We start from the raw sequence: 21,929 nt of genomic DNA, 5'->3' as shown, positions 1-21,929 counted from the left end.
GAAAGAAAGAAAGAAAGAAAGAAAGAAAGAAAGAAAGAAAGAAAGAAGGAAGGAAGGAAAGGAAGGAAGGAAAGAAGGAAGGAAGGAAGGAAGAAAGAAGGAAGGAAAGAAGGAAGGAAGGAAAGAAGGAAGGAGGGGAGAAAGAAAGAAAAATAGTGCATTTGGTCTGTATTCTGACATCAGTTTTTTCTCTGGAGGTATGAGAACAAGGGAGGGACAGGTGTACAGCCAACACCTGACAGGATATACCTCTCTAGTCTTCCCATCCAACTGCAGCCAGTGTATTAAATTTTGTCTGCTGTCCAGTTTTTGTATTGAGGTAGTGTGAAGGAGACCAGACTGTACTTGAAGCTCATTGTTACTAAGGATCAGTAAGAAGACCAGATAACCTTAGCAAAGCAAACATTTAAAATTTTTGTTTTATATTTTCTGTGTTTCTTTTTTTTTCCTAAGGGAGAAGAAATCTAAAGTAGGTGCTGTCACCAAATGTCCTCATAATCCTCAATATCAGGAGACATTCTACAGCCTGAGATACCTCAGTTGCATTCATGGTCAACAAACTCAGTACCCTAAAAGACTGAAACATGCTTTAGAAATGACTAGAGAACAGTATTATGCATAGCAAAATTCCTCTGTACTGAATATGACCACTAGAGGACACCTGCATTATGTACAGAAATTAAAAATGAGAATCAGAAGTCACATTAAAAAAAAATCATACATGGGGAAGCCATATATCCAGTCTTGGGGGCTTATGGAAAAGTTTAAGGTATAAAGAGTGCTGTTCCAGAATACAAGTAAGTAATATATAGACACTCCCATATAATGGGAGCTGAATTGGCCTATAAAGTTCATCCCTGTGAGGTGGGTGCTTCCCTAGAAACTTTTGGGGACTCCAGGGACATGATGACTCAGTGCTTGGGCTTTGGGAGGGATAATGAACTTCCTAGATGCATCTGGCCACATGGCAGCCTTGAACTGAAAGGTATGATGCTAAAAGCATTGAGTAGCCCTTTGGTCATCTCATAATAGGTGAACGTGATGGAAGAGAAGGGTACAGTATAGGTTAAAAGAAATGGTAACTTCTGGTAATCTCTCTCTTCCTTCCACCATACAGAAGGTATCTCTAAGACTTCCAGGGAAGGATGCGGGATAGGTTGGCTTTTCCCCACTTTGCCAACATGACGATTAGAAAAGGGGTACTCTACCAGGTGACAAACTTGTGCTTGGGAACCTGGCTGACTTTTTCAATACATGTTTCCCTTTCTGAGTAGGTGGTCAAAGATCCAGTTGGATTCAATGTGTCTAGGCTTGGAGGTGAACTTGTACATTTGAGAGGTATGGAGTCCTGAGGGTCCATTGAATGAAGCTGATCAGTAATAAAGGGAATTTCTTTATCAGAGATGATGACCACCAAATAGAGGAGACCAAGCCCTCTGGCTGGGTTTGCTATGAGATATGGAGTTTAGAGAGACAGTGAAAAGCCAAGGTGAAATACAACATACCAAATCAGAAATGCTGTAATCTGCTTTATGTTCTGATAAGATTTAAGTTATCAGTCTCCCAGCAGATTTTAACAGTATCTATAAGTTAAATTACCGAATATTGTTTGAAGTTAATGTGTCCCTAGGACTATGAGTCTATTATGTCTAGTGTGTATAGACATAAAACACCTGTCCCACCCCTGTGTCATAATGTATATTAAGTGTCTTTCTACTTTCCCCTTTGAGGAAACTCCAGAAATGATTCATAACCTAAGCTATGAGTAAATCTTCCCCAGGGTACCAGGGTGGGTACACTTAAAGAGAATGAGGAAAGGGAGTCCAGTCTCCTCATTAGAGGCCAGGATGCCACAGGAATAAATCCTACGGGTTGGGCTCCCCTCCACAAGTCTTTCCCCACTCCGTCTCATCCTCTACTCAGCTGTCAAAATGATCTTCCGAAAACATAGATTTGATCCTATCAGTTTTTAATTCAATGAACTCCAGTAGCTCTCTATTACCCCTAGAATCCTCTGGCACCCAAAGTCCTTCATAACATGTCCCCTCACCCCTTCTGATCCTCTTACATCTTTTATCCCTCTGTACTCTATGATCTAGTGACACTGACCTCCTTGCTGTCATTGGAACAAGATACTCCATCTCCTGATCTTGAGAGTTTTCACTGGTTTTCCTCTATGCCTAAATGTTCATCTTCTTCATCTCTGTCTCCTTCCTTCCTTCCTTCCTTCCTTCCTTCCTTCCTTCCTTCCTTCCTTCCTTCCTTCCTTCCTTCCTTCCTCTCTCCACCATTCTTTCTTTTTTGCTTCCTTTCTTAGATCAGGCACTCATCCATACCAAGAGAAAATATGGGTTTTGGGGTTATTTGGAAAGATGTGACACATGGAGATGCTTGCAATAAAGAGATTAATTCAGCTAGTCACTTCAGTGGTTTGCAACCTTTGTGAGTATATAATGTAAAAAAATGCACAGAACCCCACATGATAGTTGTCATATTAGTAATCATTGTTTGAGAAAACACAGAATTAAAAAGAAAATAATTTAGTAATACTTGTGAATAGCTAAAGTATAATGGAAAAGCATAGTGTAAACAGAGTATAGCATATTACCTACTATGATTTGAATACAAGGTATTATCATTAAAATATGTCAAGAAGAGAAGATGTGATGACCAATCAGTTATGTATGACCAGAAAAGTGAGGAATAACAGATAGACAACTCACCGGCATCCACGATGTGGCTCTCAAGCCAGAAGGGTCTCTGTACAGTGGGCAGGCCCAGGAGTTTTCTGGTAAACATTTAATAACCAAACAACCTCTTTGGGTGGGGGGACAATATGTGCAGGATTCTTTTAAATTAAATTTAATCTGCATTATTAAAATTTTCTCCATCACTTTCTTAAGTCCAGACAATCAATAAAATAATAAATCAAGACCTGACTTGTAATGCTTGCCAGTTTCTGAAATGTAAATGCCAACAATGAAAATTTTGCAATCAGCTCTCCAGAGTTAGTTGGAACTGGCTCCAGCATGGCTCCAAGTAGATTCCTTGTGGAAGAGTTATGGAAAGACATGGATCATGACATATCACTGAAAGGAGTATCTACATATAAAAGATCACAAGTCCACTGATACATTGAAATATTAAATCACACCATCTATATACATTTGAAAAATGTTTAAGATATGTTTATTTAGTTGACAAAATACTGTATGTTATGTACATACATATTTGTGTGTGTATGTATGTATAAGACTATGGGGGAAAAGTCTCTTTCCATCAGAATGTAAAAACTCTAGGAATGTAGTAAAGCAGGTGGCAGAAAAAATGACTTTGACTCCTGGAATTAACCTCTCTCTCTCTCTCTCTCTCTCTCTCTCTCTCTCTCTCTCTCTCTCTTTCTCTCTCTCTCTCTCTCTCTCTCTCTCTCTCTCTCTCTCTCTCTCTCTCTCTCTCTCTCTCTCTCTCTCTCTCTCTCTCTCTCTTTCTCTCTCTCTCTCTCTCTCTCTCTCTCTCTCTCTCTCTCTCTCTCTCTCTCTCTCTCTCTCTCTCTCTCTCTCTCTCTCTCTCTCTCTCTGTCTCTCTCTGTCTCTCTGTCTCTGTCTCTCTCTCTGTCTCTCTCTCTGTCTCTCTGTCTCTCTCTGTCTCTCTCTCTCTCTGTCTCTCTCTCTTTCTCTCTCTCTGTCTTTCTCCCTCTCTCTCTCTTTCTATCTCTCTGTCTCTCTCTTTTCCTCTCTCTCTCTGTCTCTGTCTCTCTCTCTCTCTGTCTCTCTCTCTGCCCTCACTCCATTTACATGGGAGAATGAAAGAAATGTGAGATTTAAAAAATGGGGAACCTTAAACCCAAGAGATATTTGATAATTACTGGGTAAGTAACTCTTACCTGATTCATAATCCAGTCTTCTCAAATTGAAAACTGGGAGCTATATGGAATGTGATGGTGAAGTCTTTGATAATGGAATCCAAGACCATGGCCCAACAAGAGAATTTGAAACAGAATACTGAGCCAGATGAGAAGACACTGATTTTTCTTGTTGTTGTAGAGAACTTGGTACCTGAGGTTAAGAATCTCCTTTTGGTACTGATGAGAGGCTTCAAAATCACAACTCTGAGGGAGCAAGAAAAACTAGAGAGGAGGTTTCTTATCGGTTCTCAAGTCAGCATTTCTGCCTTTTCTGAAAGAATCATATAAAAGGACTAAGGGTATTACCCTAACAAGGCCTGGTAACACTAGATTTTTCCCTGAGGAAAAAATAGCCAAAGATTTTAGCTGTGCCTCAAGAACAAAATTTAGCAGAGAAGTATCTGGTAGAAACTATAAGTATAAAGAAGAATGCTGGTAGCTATTCAGGAGAGACTGTAAGACCAGCTGGGAGCAGGCAGGTCCGACAAGAGCAGTGCAAAGACATTATTGTCGTGTCCTGTAGCAGTCCCATGGGGTGAGAGGTACAAGTCACCCTTCCATGTGTGTGTCCTTACCACATTGACTTCCTATGCATTTGTGTGCTTTCCACATGAACATTTCTGCAGCAGATAGGGTTCCACAGTCCTGGGTCTGAAGTCAGGAAGACCTGAGTTCAAATCCTGCCTCAGATGCTTACCAACTACTACTCAAGTAAGATACCTTCTCCCAAAGTGACCTGGGTAAGTCACTGAATGTCACTATGCCTCCATTTACTCATCTATTAAATAGGAATAATAACAGCACCTATATCCCAGGGTAGTTGTTACTTGCAAAGCACTTTTAAATTTGAATAATGCTACTACTGTTGTTATTGTTGCTATAATCATCATCATCATCATTATTATTATTGTCATTACCCCATCCTCTTAGGGATACTGTCCACTCAGACTCCCCTATATGTGTGTTTCTTCATGTGTTTTCCCTATGGGTATATGCTCTTCCCATTGATGTTATGTATGTCTATGGGAGAGTATACCCAGGTTTATATTTTATTGCTACTTTTCTTACTATGTCATTTCATCAAATACATTTCCCTTTTTTTTGGAGAGCAATTGGGGTTAAGCGACTTGCCCAAGGTCACACAGCTAGTTTTTGTGTTGTGTCTGAAGCCAAATTTGAACTCAGGTCCTCCTGCCTCCAGGACTGGTGCTCTATTCACTGCACCACTTAGCCACCCCAAGATACCTTTTCTTTGAACTAATTTTGATCTTTGGTTGACTATTAAAGACAAATACCTTCATGGGGGCTCATGTGTTATAGTTTTGGGGGATGCAGAAACATAGAGGTACACTATATGCCAGTATGTGACACTAAGGTAGCCTTTCTTAAGGGGAGCTATCCTGTAAATCCAGGGGCTCAGGCCCTTCATATATATTGATCCCATCTTGTGATTTCATCAGTGTAGGGAACCCCAACAAATGCATATCTATAACTCTTCTGTAGCTGATAGCCTCAGAGAGTTTCTGGGTGGCAACGAGAGGTTTAGTAACTTGCCTTTGGTTACTCAGCTAGTATGTATCACAGGCAAGACTGGATTCCATGTTGCTTCTTTAAGTATTCATGATGCTGAATCATTTAGTAAGCTTTACACAATTTCATAGCCTTCCAGGAGTACGTGATACATGGATTGGGAACCTCTGCTCTAATTGATGTCAGTAATGCCAAAGGCATGGAAGTTTCTTATTTAGGGGAAGAGGAAGATAGACTTGTAGCAATGATTATTTTGTGGGGATATGGCAGGCCTGGGTAGGCTGCCTCACTGGGGGGACTTTGTGCCTCAGAGACTGAAAAGACGGAAATGAGAGGTGGGAGAGAGATGCAGAGATGGAGGTGGGAAAATGCCAAAACCAACCCCCTCCTGTTTCAAAATTTTGCCGTGGGCCTGCCCTGCAATTTAGGAAAAATGGTGGGAGGGATTTTTTCCTTCTTCCCCTTCCTCCCTCATGTACCACATGACACTGCTTGCTAGGACACAGAACTCAGTCTAATATTATTAGTGTATTATATAGAAATTTCTGAGCTGACCTTGAAACCTGACTAATATGGGATTATTTTTGTTTCTTTGTTTTAATATAATTATGAATCTGTGACTACCTTTGCCTGAATGCTGTGTAATGTCACACTGTTACATTTCCACCCATCTCCTAGGGTTATCTAGTATCCTGAGGAGGCTAAAGGAGAAAGTCTCTCTTCTTTCCCATTGACTAGAGCCACCACAGATTCTTTTCCTCCCATTTTAGAGGTCCAAGCATTTCCAGTTCCATTTAACTGCTTAACAGTCAGTTTTAAAATCTACTTCAAAGGTACAATAAGAGCAAATATACTAACATTTCTCCCAATACCTGGGAGGTCATTATCCCCCCACCCTGTACCATCTTGGTCTCTGGAGGAAGAGAGGAAAATGAGCATGTCTTTACAAAGCATTTATCTCAACAAGGTCCTGTTTCAAGTTCCCCTTGGGTGAGTATCTCAGGACCCTGTCCAAGGCTTCCCTACTGGGATGACTACACTATCCAGTCTATAATCCTGGACTTTAAGGTACTCATGACTCAGGCCCAGGTCTAGAACTTGGCTCATCCAACCTAGAATTGATAAGGATAAATGAAACATACTAAACCCCCAAATATGTTTGTTGGTAAGGGAGGTGGTCCTCAGTCTCCTCCCCTATTGCTGCATGGTGTCACCTGATGTGAGAGAATGAATTTTTCACTTATACAGCACTGGAAAAGAGAGCGCAAGACTGTCCCAATCAGGTAGTTTTGAAGATAGGTAGTGCCTACTACACAGTCAATGGAGAGAGGGTGCTCCTAACCACATGAAAGAATAACATGAAATGTCCATATGTGCCCTAGTTCTCCTATCTCCTGGGAGCAGGTCCTAAGCATCCCTCATGTGGGTAGCCCCATTTTAGGTGATCTGAGCAAATACCCATTATATATAAGTGGGAAAATGTGTTCTCAGATCAAAATAACTATGAGAACACAACCTGTGGTTCACCTTGGATGGATTTAGAAACTATTGTCTATTCTATATGGGTCAGAAAGTCCATCTAGAAACCAGCAATTTAACTTTGGGAGGAGACATCTTACTTAAGTAGAATTTTTTCCCTTTTGGAGATAGAAACAATTATAGGGAAAGGAAATTTCATAAAAAGTAACTTTTTTTTAAAACATGTGAGACATTTTTCTAATATTCTTTTCTTAAAAAATTGTTTATTTTTAGTTTTCAACACTCACTTTTATAAGATTTTGAATTCTAATTTTCTCTCCTCCCAGCCCCAAGATGGCATGCCATCTTATATAGGCTATACGTTTACAAACAAATTAAATTTTTCAACATTAATCATGTTGTGAAAGAAGAATCAGAACAAAAGGAAAAAAACATGAGAAAGAAAAAAAAGAAAGAGAAAATAATATGCTTCGATCTACATTCAGACTCCATAGTTCTTTCTCTGGATGTTGATAGCATTTTCCATCTCAAGTCTTTCAGAATTCTTAGTTCACTGTATAGCTGAGAAGTCTCTCAAAGTTGGTCATCGTACAGTGTTATTGTTGCTGTGTGCAATGTTCTCTTTGTTCTGCTCACTTCACTCAGCATCAGTTCATGTAAGTCTTTCCAGGTTTTTCTGAAGTCTACCTGCTCATCATTTCTTGTAGCACAACAGTATTCCACTACTTTCATATGCCACAACTTGTTCAGTCATTCTCCAATTGATGGGCATCCCCTCAATTTCCAATTCTTTGCCACCACAAAAGAGCTGTTATAAATATTTCTGTACATGAGGGCACTTTCCCAATTTTACCTTTTTATGATTACTTGGTAATATTCTTAATACTAACAAGAATGGTTTTAAATCCCTTGTTGAAGACAAGGGATGGACATTCTTTCAGTGCTGTTAAATTGAAAGAAGTAGAAAAGGCAGGAGAGGAGAGAGGGAGAAAGGGATATGTTAGAATGGAAAAGATTTCTGGCACAATACAGATTGTCTCCCAGAATTTCATTAGCTCATTTTTGTTCAGTAGGAAGACATATAGAGTAGTCAAGAGAACTCTTATGAATAGGCAGTTGCATGATCTCAAGCCAATTCTTCCAGGTCCAGCTCAAGCCACCTCCTCCATGAAGCCTTCTACACCATCACCTCTCTTTTGCCTTCTTTGACACTGCTTTGTAATTCTCTTTATGAGTATTGAGTATGTTTTGTATCACCCCTTAACATATAAACTTTTTTTTAGGGCAGTTTCAGTACCATTTTTTCTTTGTATTCTCATTGCCTAGCAGGTGCCTTGCACATTGTTGTATATATTGATGAATTGGTGGTCTTTGGGGGGGGGGGGAACACTCCTTTAGAGAGAAGCATTGCAAACTATCCACACCTCCTCATTCTGTATAATTCTTGTTTATGTTCTCTCACATTGCCACCACTCTGGTACCGGCCCTCATCACATCATGTCTGGGTTATTGCATTAGCCTGCTGGTGAAACTGCCTGCCTCAAGTCTCTCTCAATGCCTCCAATCAGCCATAATAGTGATTTTCCTAAAGTGCATGTCTAATCCTGTCACCTCCCTACTCAATAAACTCCAGTGGCTCCCTATTGCCTCCAAGAGCAAGTATAAAATTCTCTGTTTGACATTCAAAGCCCTTTATAACCTTAGTCCCTTATTACCTTTCCAGTCTTCTTATACTTCTCTTCCCACCATGTGCAATTCAATCCAGTGACATTGGTGTCTTTGCTGCCTCACAAACAAGACACTCTACCTCTCAGTTCCAGCCTTTTTCTCTGACTGTGCCCTAGGCCTTGAATTTTCTCCCTTCTCATTTCCATCTACTGGCTTCTTTTAAGTCTCAAGTAAAACCTCTTTTTCTACAAGAAGCCTTGCCCAACCCCTCTCAATTCTAGAGTTTTCCCTTTCTTATTTACTTCTCATTTATTCTGTATATAGTTTCTATGCACATATTTATTTACTTATTGTCTTTCCCTTTAGATTGTAAGCTCCTTGAGGGAAGGGATTGTCTTTTGCTTCATTTTGTATCTCTAGCACTTAGTACAATGCCTGGCACATAGTAGGTGCTTAAATGTTTGTTGACTGACTGACTAATCTAACCGTAGTTCTCTTGAAACTGCATGGATACCAATGGAGCACGCAGGTGATTCATTAATGATTCTTCATACTTGTGGCATGACTGATCCATCCATTCTCGTATATATTTCTCAGACACTTATGCCCTGATCTTTTTCTCTTCTAAATTCTTTCCCTCCCCACATTATCAAATTAACTTTTATAAGAGCAACATTAGGGACAAAAATTAAAAAAAAGAATGCAACATATAGCTGACAAAATAGTAGCAAGAAGTACCCACTAGTACTAAGAAGTTTCAACAATGTTCCCCACATAATTTCATCAGAAGGAACTAAGAAAAGTGAGTGGAGGAGGAGTAGTTAGTTAGAGGGTAGGTGCTGATAATGTGAAAGCAAGCTGGGAATCATATTTATTTGTCTTTTGTACAATGCAACTCATATTTTACAAAAATGGATGAAATCAAGCCCATAAAACTGCAATCCATGGCATCTGAAAGCAAACACTTTTGGTAATTATTTAAAAGAAGAGTCTTTTTAAAAATTACAATAAAAAGGTCTATGCTACAGAAGCAGCCCTCCACTGTGCATTATAACAATAAGGCTTATTTTGAATATAAACACTAATCATACATTCAGAGTTATGAACCATTGGATTTAACAAATATCATTTTGTAATTACTCGTTGAATCCTTCTTAGCTTTGGGATCCTCCACTTCTTCTGGGTGGTCAATAGCTTGTAGTTCTTCAGCAGATTCCTCTTTCTAAGACTGAATTGCTTTCAGAGTCCTCTACATTTCAGGGTCAGGTGAATCATCATCATCATCATCATCTCCAGCAGCATCACCTTCCCCATCAGGATCTTATAACTCACTGAAGCCAAGTCCACAATGTTGCCAATATCTCCCTGATAATTTACTGTTCATAACTGTTGATACTGTGACTCCAGTTCTTCATTCATTTTCTTATCTTCTCCCCCTGTTCTGAAGTGAGACATTGACCTATGATCTCCTATAACAAGGAGATTCTTTCTTTCCAGCTCCCATTAGTCTTAAGATCTTTGTTTTCTCTCTTCATTGCCCAGGTCAGCTGCCTCCCAGTTGCCAGATCCATTCCCCAGAGCTTGTGCAGGTTGGACATTTGTGTTATTCCCCAGGATGTTTTTTTTTTTTTTTGGTGGGAAAGTATCCTAAAAGGCCCATCCAGGTGCTCCCATGGCTCAGGGTCATGCTTATTTACCCATTTGTCTATGCAGATATTTCTCTACCAAATTCTTGCTACACTCAGAGTCTGGACCATATAGATTAATACTCAACAATATGAAGCCTTGTTCTCTCATTTTTCCATGTACTTTGGCTTACTAAATGGATTATAACGTCCTCAAGGGCCAAGATCATGCCTTTTTCTTCTTTTCTGTCCCCCCATGATGCCCAGGACAGTTTGAGGCACATTATTGGTTCTTAATAAATGCTCCTTTGCTGACTGAATGAAATTATGTTGGGGCTCTCTCCATCAGGTCATACTCCCCAGTAGTTCTAGTTATCTCCACCTTCTTCTCTGTGGGTTTCCTCCCCTTCTCATCACCTCATTCAGCAATCAACAAGTATTAATTAAGTACTTACAAAATAGTAGGCACTAATTTTCAGAAAGAAATATATTCAATCAGCAACTGAGCACACTCACTAATGCCTTCATGAAGAATACATTTTAGTCCTGAAAACCAAGGCTAGCTCTACTGGAATCCCTTTCAAGGGCCCCAGGGGCTTAGAAAGCATAAATTCACCTCCGAGAGGCACTGGCTCAGCAGGTTGGTTATAAGCTCTGTACCTCAGTTTTCCTGTATGTAAAATGGGGATAATAATATCTGCCTACTACCTCTCTCACAGGGAAGTTGTGAGATAATGTTATAACATGCTTTGAGATCCTTAGATGAAAGGTGTAATATAAATACAAAGTATTATTATAGAACCCAAAACCATGGAGAATGACGGGAGCTCCATTGTTCAGGATGTTTATAACTAGGCTAAAGACATCAGAAGTCTTATTATAGTGGGACTCTTGGGCTACTGCACCAGGTAGCCTGGCCAAGAGAATTAACATCACATGGCCAGAGTAACAAACGAGGTAATGAGCCTATAGGAAATTGAAGGAAATTTTCTTAATGAGGTTTTTTTTTTGGTCTTCATAGAAAGGTGTCAGGGCCAAGAAACCAAGAAAAAAGTATCTCACTTTCTCCACAAGTCAGATGAAGGATATGTTTTCATACTAGTCCACAAGGCATTCTGGGAGACTGAGTTAAGAATTGGAATTTGAGTTCAAGACTGCATTTGATTACAAGTTACTCTTTGTACTCTGTTAGAAAGGGAATCTAGGGAGAGGTAGAGGGCAAAGGAATTGGCAAGAAATTGATATCTAATTCTAATCCGTAAGAATTTATGGAACATCACATTTCCAAGGTAACCCAAGGAAGGAAAGTGGGACCAATGGACATTTTTGAATCCTCTGCATGTGTATGCTGGGTAGAGGGGAGTGGGGGAGAGACACACTTTATTTTGACTCATATGTTGCTCACCTCCTTTTCTGAAATCCTTAATGCCATCCTTTATGGGGAAATAGTGTCATTTGATAGATTGTTATAAACAAATAAAAAAACAATAGAATGAAGGAGTGAATGAGAAAAACATTTATTAAGCACTTACTAGGTGCTAAGCATTTGGTAACCAAATAAAAAAGCTGAAACAGTCTTTGTATTCAAGGAGTTTAATATTCTAACAGGGAAAGACAACACATATAGAGTAATGGAGATGAGGCAGTGATATTTTGGTTTAAAAAGTTATAGGAATGATGAAGGGAGTCTCAAGGGGGCAATTGGTATACAGTGAATAGAGCACTGGGCTTGGAATGAGGAAGTCCTGAGTTCAAATTCAGCTTCAGACTGTGACTGGGTAAATCATTTAACCTCCCTCTCATTGTGTTATTTCAACTTTAAAATGGGGACAACAGCACTTACTTTAAGGATCAAACAAGATAATATCTATAAGAAGCACTTAACATAGTGCCTGCTGCATATTAATATGAATATGCATATCTTTCCCTTTTACTTCCCCATAGGAGAGACTGACATATCCTTTCCAGGAACACTGACAGAGTAGATTTGATTAGGGATCCAGACATGCAAATCTGGGGCAGGATGGTGAGGAAGGATGCAAGGAGAGGTATGGTTTCTGGTCTGGGAGGTCTGGCAGATGGTGAAGAGATGGCCAAGAGTGAAGAGCAGCGTGGATGGAACTGAGCCCAGTTGTGGTGTGCAGCTGAGATAAACAGGATCAGGACAGTAGCTCCCCCAGTCAGGAATTGTGGTCAAGCAGTTACATTTTCCAGGGTTCAGTTTTTAGTCTGCGCATCATGTCATGGTGGCACAGAGGATAGAGTACTGGCCCTGGAGTCAGCCTCAGACACTTACTAACTGTATGACCCTGGGCAAGTCACTTAACTCTGATAACCTCACCTCCCCCTCCCCCCAAAAAAACCATCCAGCAAAAGAAGCAAAGTAAAACTGGAGATGGGCCGAGATTTAGTGAGTTACTGAGGCAAGCAACAAGCAGGACATCTGATATTTACTATGTTTGTTGAGGGCATCGCCATCCTTTCAGTCACTCAGATTCACAGCCGTGTTATTCTTGACTCCTCCTCACTTCTTATCACCTCACACAATGATCATTTGCAAAGCTTTTCCGGTTCCACCCTCAAATGAGTTAGCTTATGGTGGTTCCCTTCTACTAACTCATATGGCCATCACCTTTCATCTTCCCAACCATTGCAACAATTTCCCTAATAGGCCTCCTTGCATCCAATTTGTCTCCCTCTTAAATGTCAAGGCTATATTCCTAAAGCATAGGTATAACCACATTATTCCCCTGCTCCATAAATTCCATTGGCTTTCTATTGTCTATTATTAAATAGAAACTCCTTTGTTCGGTACTTAAAGGTATTTATGATCTGGCTCCAACCTCCAACCTCCCTTTTCAACTTTTCTTTGAGTTTCATGCATTCCTTAGTCTGACCAAACTGCCTTCTTGCTATTCCTCACACATGATATTCTCTTCTCTTCCATCTCTAACTCTTTGCATCCCCCCCCCCCATGCCTAGAAGGTTCACCTCCTTACTAACCTCCATTTCTTAGATTCTTGTGTTTCCTTCAAAGCTCAGCTCCTGCCACCTCCTCCAGGAAGCATTTCCTATTCCTCACAGCTCCTTGTGCCCTTTCCCCATGTGACCTTGTATTTATCTTGTCTATATTCTGTACAGATATGTGTGTGTGTGTGTGTGTGTGTGTGTGTGTTGTCTCCCCTGATTGAGCATAGGTTCCTTGAGAGTAGACAAGGCTAATTTTTGTGTTTGTATCTCAGTGCCTGGGACAATGCCCAGCACGCAGTAGATGCTTCATAAATGCTTGATTGATTTATTAGTTGAGTGACTACAGCCTAGTTGCTTAATATTTTTAAGTTTCAGCTTCCTTATTTGCAAAATGGGGATAGTGATACCTACAGGACTTACTCATCAAGTTTCTGTGAGGATTGAATGAGATAATGTATGCAAATTACACTAAAACTTTAAAGCTCTGTATATAACATCAGTTATTATTACACCACTTCTTGCACACACATTACTGTTGACAAGTGGTTGAAGTCTATTTACACCCACCATACATCTTTCCTCCGCCTTTAGGGTCAATCATGATTTTGATTCTTGGGAATCATGGTACCCCAAGACTGAATCCCATAAAATATTACCAGGAATGCATTACTGAATGAATAAAAAGTGAATAAATGGAATAAGCATTTATTAGGTGCTTACTACCAAGACAATATTGCTTTTTTAAAAGGGAGGTTTTTGTGTCAAAGAGCAGTTTGATACAAATTGTGGATCGTTGGAGTTAAAGAGTAATTTAGGGGCCAGGTGGTCCCACCATGTCATTCTATAGATGAGGAAACTGACTGAGTCAGTCCCTCATAATTCCATAATATGCAGATATTACTTCATAAAAAGGTAAAAGATAAATTCATGCATCTTCCCATAATGGTCTATGAAGGGGAAGTAGAATGTTGGAAGGCCATTCTTGATTCTAAGGTAGACATCAATCAGCACAATCATGCCCATACACCACACATTCCTTGGTGTACCTCATGGACATATGCATGACAATTCTATTTTTCTTCCTTCTTATCCTGCCAGGACCCTCAGTAGGTAATAACAAGTACCAGTTGTAGAAAACGCTAGCAGTTGTCTGAAAATCAAATCAGGTCTTGATTCCTTTTAGGATCCTTGACCTCAGGGAATCTTTCCCTTCTCTCTCATTGGTATAATTACTTTACATTTCTTCAGGCTTTTTTTCACATATACCCATATCAGAAGTGAGCAAAATTCTCACATATGCTATATAGGGAGAAGAAATGGAAATAGTATTGGACTTAAGCCTGTGTGTAAGTCTAAGCTTTGCCAATAATACCAACCATATGACTTTGAGAAAACCACTTCATTTCTTTGAGACTCAGTTTTCTCATCAGAAAAATGGGAATGATGGTACTTGTTCTACACTCTTCAGATTGCTATAGGGATCAAATGAGGTAATTTATATAAAGTACTAGGGATCCACAAAAGCTATCATTATTTCTGAAAGCTCTTATTAGTTAATGAACTTCATTAACACATTACTCTACTATTCAAGGGAACCCCAGGCTCAAGGCTCTGTTCCATACTTTGTCACTGACTCAGCAAGTCACCGTAGGCCCATGATTTCACCCTGTGATACCTCAGTTTCCCCATTGGGAAATGAGCTCTGACAAAGCCTCTCGTTCCCACAGGAATTCATGAAACATAATTAGGGTTGGCATTAAGATTCAGCTATAAAAAGGGAGGAAGCTTCTTACTTTTCTTTCTCCTCCAAAATAATTTCCCCCTACACACTGCCTTTGTGGGCAGCTGACCTTGGCCAAGAAGGATGATGGCCAAAGTAGTATGAAGCCAGGCAGTTGAACTATAAAATCTGGTCTCCTCATGCCAGCCTATGATACTTCAAGGACAGTGGCCAGAACCTCCTGGAAGATCAAGAGGAAGCTAAATTGGTGGCCCAAGGAAATTGGCAGTCTCACAATGGCTTGGCTGTTGTGAGAATTACTCTGCACTTGGACAATGAATTGAGAGACAAACCTTGGCCCTGCCCCTAACTAGTTATGTGACTTTAGGCAAGTTACTTTACCTCCTGGGCTTGCCCTTTCTTTCTCTGTATAATAAAATCATTGTACCGGATCACTGAGATCTCTTTAAATCTCCCTCAAATTTTTTGGCTTGAAATTTCTTCCTGCTTGATGGGAACACAGTCAGTGAGAGAATATGTCAGGAAGCAATGGGGACTAGGCGTAGGTGTCTAGTTATCTTCATTGGGTAAAAGAAAGAATATTTGTGTGACATCCATGGCTGATGTTCATAGCAGGGAAAAAGTAATGGCAAGTTCATGAGCTTTGTAGTTTCTAGTGTCAAGACAAATCTTGGGATTCTATCTTTATTGGGATCATTAGTGGTTATGAACAAATGAAAATATGTTTGGATTTATACAAGTGCATTTGGATTTAATATACTCTTATATGTGTAACATATATTTATTTTTATAGCTTCCTTTCATCTTTAAAAATGATGCTGCTTGCTGTGGCTGCCATGAATCTGCATGTGGATACAAAGATTGAAATAAGAACATTCACTCTATCATCCAACAAGCATTTATTATGTAGTGTGCATGCAAAGAGGCTCCTCTGGTTGTGGCTGTGATTAATCAATCTATCAATCAATCAACCAATCTTTATTAAGTCCTACTCTGAGCCATGCAATGTGCCTTGTTTTGGGGGCACAAAGAAAGGCAAAGACTACCACTATAATCTAACTCTAGGGGACTTTCTGCTTCTTGAACTTGAAATCAACCCAAAGCCTTCATTAAATCAAAACAAACCAGAAATACCCATTTCCCTTTCCTGATTGCTTCTGTAGCCTGCCTGCTGGCCTGTTTGTGGCAGCCATCCAAAATCCAGAGGCAGGGCAACTAAATGAATCAAGTGTTAGACCCAGAGTCAGAAAGGTGTGGGCTTTCACCCTACCTCTAATGCTTACTGGCTGATTGGAAAAATCCTTGAGCCTCTGTGTCATCATTTGTAAAACAAGGAGAGTAACACCTGTGGGTACCCATTTCACAGGCTTGTTGTGAGTTTCAAATGGGATAATGGAGGTAAAGTGCTTGGTAAATTTTAAAGTACTAGGTACATGCTGTTCACCTACAACTATTATTAAACACATGGTTCATCCAGATGTTTTGTCAATAAAGTGCTGAAGATTTGGCTATTTGGGAGTTTCCAGAGAAGTTGCTTGGTTTTCTAGCTTTCATCTGGTTGACTGTCTCTATGCACACCTAGTCACAATGTGCCCTTGTAACCTTTCTTCTCCATAGGTTCTCAAAGTGGGTGATACCACAGGGGGTGCTGCAATGATCCAGGGAGGGCGGTTTTAGCCTCAGATGCAATTTGGAGATAATAATAAAATAAGGGGGTGGTGGAAGCATAAGGAAAGAAGAAAAAATAAGAAAATTTTGAAAAACCATTTGTACATGCTATGTAGCAGAATTAAAGTTGTAGCGATTACAATATTTTCCAAATAAACACACAAAATGCAAGTCATAACCAGTCAGTGGTCAAGTCCACCAACAAGCATGTTGGCAGGTGAGCATGTCTCATATTGTCTGGAAGTCCAGCATGTATCAGCAGGAATATGTGCGTGTGATGACTTGTTTATGATATGATACTATATGGTTACATGATGCAATATTGCATCATCAAAATCTCAATGCAGGAAAAAACTCCATAAAATTTATAAGACACAAATTTGAAAAACAAACAAACCATTAAAGGGCTAAAGAAAGTAGATGGGGGGGGGAGGGCTGAGTAATTTCTTTTTTGAAAAGCGAGTGGTAGGCCAGTTAAGTTTGGGAACCTCTGTCTACGCAGTCAGATTGCAGGCACCCTACCCTAGGATACCAGGCACCATGTCAAAGTAACAAAGAACAGTCATCAGGCTTCTAATTCTCCAGGGATGGAGCACATCCCTTCATCATAGAAAGGATTCAAGTCAATGAGTATTTATCAAGCATGTAATAAATAATATAGGCATAGTACTATGGTACATACTCTTGATGGAGAGACAAAATGACATGATGGGAGAAGGCTAGATTTGAAGCCAGGAAGAACTAGGGTCAAATCTTGCCTCCAATATTCACCTCATTTAACCCCATTGTACCTCATTTTCCTCATTTGTAAAATGGGAATGTTTCTTAAGCATCAAGCAGAGTCATGGTTATCAAAGCCTATGCTAGACATGGGGTTGGAGGATGAGAACAAGGTGCTGGTGGGAATGGGAACTCCAAGAAGGAGGGTGAAGATGAGGAGAAAGAATTAATATCCCTGAACAATGGTGACAGAGCACTGTGAGCAGATGGAGAAACGAGGGAAGGTTGAGGAGAGGCTACAGCCGGGTGATGACCATGTGCGTCTGCCTGACCCTCTACCGAGGAGGACTGTGCACAGGAGCGTTTGAATCTCTGTACAGCCGGGACCACTATGTGGTTTGTACACCCTTCAAAAGTCTAGTCTGCTCTAGACTTAGGCATCATGATTATCACCCTGGATCTCAAAAGCCATTGTAACTTTTGTTACTGACTTTCTTTGTGAGGTCTCTGGCCTCAGATTTGGGCAGAATCCCTGCATGATCCATAGCACTGCCATCAGAATAAAATCCAGTTACCTGTGGAAAAATAAAATATAATGAAGATAATAACGCCTGTAGTGCTTACTTCAAAAAGTTATCACAAAGGGCATATGAGGTGATGAATATGTTGTTGTTTTCGGTTGTGTCACACCCTTGTGATAGTGGAGTGGTTTGACATTTCCTTCTCTAGTTTATTTTACAGATGAGGAAACTGAGGCAAGTAGGACTAAATGAATTCCCTAGGGTCACATAGCTAGTAAGTATTCGAGACCAGATTTCAGCTCAGGAAGATGAGCCCTTCCACTCTATCTACTGTACCACCTAGCTGCCCAATAATTGATATGCAGCACTTAAAAAACTTTAAAATGCCATGTAAATATCAGGGGTGATATGAAAGAAATATGACATAGTTCCTGTCCTCAAGGAGTTTCTACTCTTGTTGGGGAGGAAAGACACACACAGAGGAAATAGCTAAGAAGCAAAACTAGACTGATAATGCAAGATTAATTGTCAAATGAATGGTAGATGCACCAATCTGATGGGAGTCCAGAGGAGAAGAAGACTGAGGAATGCTGGAATAATTCAGGGAAGTTTCATGGCATGTGTGGATACGGATGTGGGTCTTGGAGGATAAGCTGGATTTGGTTGGGCATAGAGAAGTGAGGAAGGCAAATATCAGGTATGAAGAAATAAAGCCTCTGTCCTACTGGAAATTCTCATAGACTGAGTGTCTTTCTTCTTTTTTGCCTTGGAACCTTGCCAGTAACATTATCTAATGATGTGTGCATAGGCATAAGACAGGTCCACCTTGGACTCTTTCCAAGGGGAGTTTCATAGAATGTTAGTGCTAGAAGGAATCTCAGGGATCATCCAGACCAAGCCCATCATCTTGGAGATGAACAACCTGAGGCCAAAATGATCTCATGATAGCCCTGCTTTACCTTAAATGTGCCCTATAGGAATCAGCTTCTTGAACAGTCAGATTGAAACCAGGGAACTTTCCTGAGACCTCAGTGAGATAGATTTAACTGATGTCTGTCAACCCTTTCGAGACAAAGAAATGGTGAGAGGAAACTTTTATGGTCATACGATTGATGGAAAAGTGCAGAGAATATAACAATCCATTGTGTTTATTGTTGTTCCCCCTCCAAAAAAACCCTATTTGATTATATAGAATAAAATGCAGGCTTAAAGGTTCACATAAAGATCATAGATGATTTGTTGATAGCTACAACCACAGCAATAACTTTGTTCAATGATCTTCTGATTATTCATGACAAGTGAAATATAAAATAGAAAAATGTATGATCTCCAAAGGTTGTTTTGAAGGATGTTTAGTATGATAGAAAGACCTCTGGACCTGGATGGGTTAAAATCCTGCCTCTGACATTTGCTCCCTCTAAAACTATGGACAAGTGATCTCTAGTGCTTTAGCATAGTACTTGGCACATAGTAAATGCTTAATAAATGCATTAATTTGTTCTCAGAATTTGTTTCCTCATCTGTAGCACCCAGCCCACATCACTCACCAAACAGACATTTTCAGTCCCAGAAAGCTATTCCAGGTTTGAGTTATTCCGTGGGCCAGCCTTTACTCAGATCATAACTCAGGAACACTTCCTGATGTGTTTAATTTTACCAGATCAAATAGAGGGCACAATTGGTTCAAAGCAAAAGAAGTTGAATCAAAAGGCATGATGAAATGAATGAAAAGGAAGATTTTTCCTGAACACGAGAGTTATATCCTTCCACAGATTATACACCATTGTATATATGTAGAAAACAGTGGCCAGGGAACTTGTGTGTCAATGGTAACTCATGCCTCCAACAGTGAAGAGTTGCTACAGCGTTCTGGTAATATTATCACACTACTTTGCTGTTTTTTGCTGGGCATCTCTGCTAAGCTGTTGTAGTAGCTGCTGCATTCTGCCATCTGTCAGTCTTCACCACCAGCAGTGTAGTTTTCCCCCCTGTAGGATGGATCTGGTTGCTCTTTTGCTTACAAACCCAGAGGTTATATTTAGCTCTTTTGTGAAGCATACTCTTGCCAACCACATCTAACAGATTAGTTACAGAAGCTCTTAGACATTTCAAGATTGTTTTTTTTTTAATGACTCCTGCCTTTGCTGCTACTCACATTCTCAGTTCAAACTCCAAATAAAGGTAGGAAATTCTTTTTAACTCCAGTCACATCCCTGTGTCATTTGCCTGTCTTCCTTTCAAATTTTCATGATGACTACACTTAGAAAAACTGTGAGAGATCTGGGTGAAGCTGGAATGAAGAGATTCTTTTCAATCCCTGTAATGACCCTGAACCAAATTGGGAGCAATACTGACAAGGGCTAGGTCAAGCTGTTCAGGCTGTCAGCTCTTGCTGTACTTTCTCCTCACCCCCATCAATTACCTCCAGCAAATAAAATATTATTAACATATTAAAATGAGAATAATAGTACATATAGTATTCACCTTAAAGGTCATTCTGAGAATAAAAAGAAAATATTTACTTTGCAAACCTTAAACCTCTCTGTAAATGCAAGTTATTATTGTTATTGTTATTATTTTTATTGTTTCCAGTGTAGGGCCCAAATGAAAGAAGGATTCCCTAAGGCTGAGGCAAAAATATGAAATCTAACAACTCAATTTGATATAAGTTAAAAAATGTTGATTCAGAGACACATAGTTACAGGAAGGATTCTAAAGAGTCTCCCCCAAATAGAGAGTATGGCAGAGTTTTTATGGTCTGGGAAAAACAGTTTATTATTTTTGAAGCTCTCTCTGATTTTCCTTCCTTCCAAGCAGGCAGAAGGATTTGGTTTTTCTTACCTCCATTAGATGGCAGAGTGAATAGAGTGCTGAGCCTGGTCTCAGGAAAACCTGAGTTCAAATTCAGCCTCAGACACTTACTAGCTATGTGACCCTGAGCAAGTCACTTAACCTTTGTCTGCCTCAATTTCCTCAACTGTAAAAAGGGGTTTCATAATAGCACCTACCTCCCAGATTGGTTTATCAAATTAGATAGCATTTATAAAACACTTTGACTGACACATAGCGAGCACTTAAATGCTTGTTTCCATTAAGTTAGCCTTGTAAAGAGATAGAGAAGCTTAGTTTTTCTTGATTCTTGCAAGCAGACTGGGCTAAGTTTAATCCTAAATACAGGGAAGTAAATGTGACTGATAAATTCACACTGAAATAGAGGCTAGTTTAAAAATGGAGTCACTTATGTCAGGAGAGCAACAATACAGGATTTTCTCAACTTCCCCCAATAACAGATGGCCTGAATTCTGAACTAGCAGGTAATGTCAAAAGACCCAGGAAGAGACCTCCAGCATATTAGACGGATACTTTATGGAGGGTTTATGAAAGAACATGGACATTAAGAACACCGGATATTACGTACCAGTTAGTACCATTAGAATTGCTTGCCTCATACCCATCAGGTGGGTTCCAGATTTTTCTGTTTCTGTTGAGGGTGCCACCATCTGTCCAGTCACATAGGTCAGCGACTTTGACATCATCTCTGATTTTTCTCTCTCTTTTGTACCCTTATGGTCCAATCAACTACCAAGTCTTGTCAGTTTTACACCAACTACATCTCTCATTCACTGTCTCAGTTACCGTTCTAGCTCAAGCCCTCATCACTTCTCACCTGGATTGCTACAATAGCTGCCTAACTGGTCCAGGAATCAAATCTCTTCACTTTTCAATCCATACTTGCCATGATCATATCACTCCCTTGTCAAGAGGCTTCAGCAGATCCCTCTCATCTCCAGGATAAACTATAAATTCCTCATGTGACATTTAAATCCCCTCACAATCCATTATCCACTTTATTTTTCATATTTATTCCATGTTATTGCCCTTTATGCACTTTTTCTAGGCAAAATGGCTTACTTACATTTTCCTGAATTTGACATTCTGTATCTTCCCTTTGTGCTTTTATACAGGATATCTCCATGACTGAAGAAGACTCCAAAGGCACAGCTGTTTGCACATTATAGGTGTTTAATAAATGTTATTGGATTAGATTGGGAGCAACCAGATGATCCACAGGTATGAATTCCTCTTGGTCTGGTTGAACACTA

At 39.9% G+C, this 21,929-nt stretch overlaps 2 pseudogenes; both read right to left on the bottom strand.

Moving 5' to 3' along the window:
• LOC138154907 (lactoylglutathione lyase pseudogene) overlaps positions 1-2,799 on the bottom strand; it is a 58,042-nt pseudogene extending 55,243 nt beyond the window's left edge.
• Positions 2,800-9,506: 6,707 nt separating this feature from the next.
• On the bottom strand, positions 9,507-21,359 carry LOC138154905 (small acidic protein pseudogene; annotated as a pseudogene).
• Positions 21,360-21,929: the final 570 nt, after the last annotated feature.

This window comes from Petaurus breviceps, unplaced genomic scaffold, assembly GCF_028583685.1.
Source record: "Petaurus breviceps papuanus isolate PSGF00001 unplaced genomic scaffold, PetGlider_PUasm1.0 91133, whole genome shotgun sequence".
Taxonomy (NCBI): Eukaryota; Metazoa; Chordata; class Mammalia; order Diprotodontia; family Petauridae; genus Petaurus; species Petaurus breviceps.
Note: the sequence above shows the minus strand (reverse complement) of the source record. Positions and strands in the feature narration are given on the sequence as shown.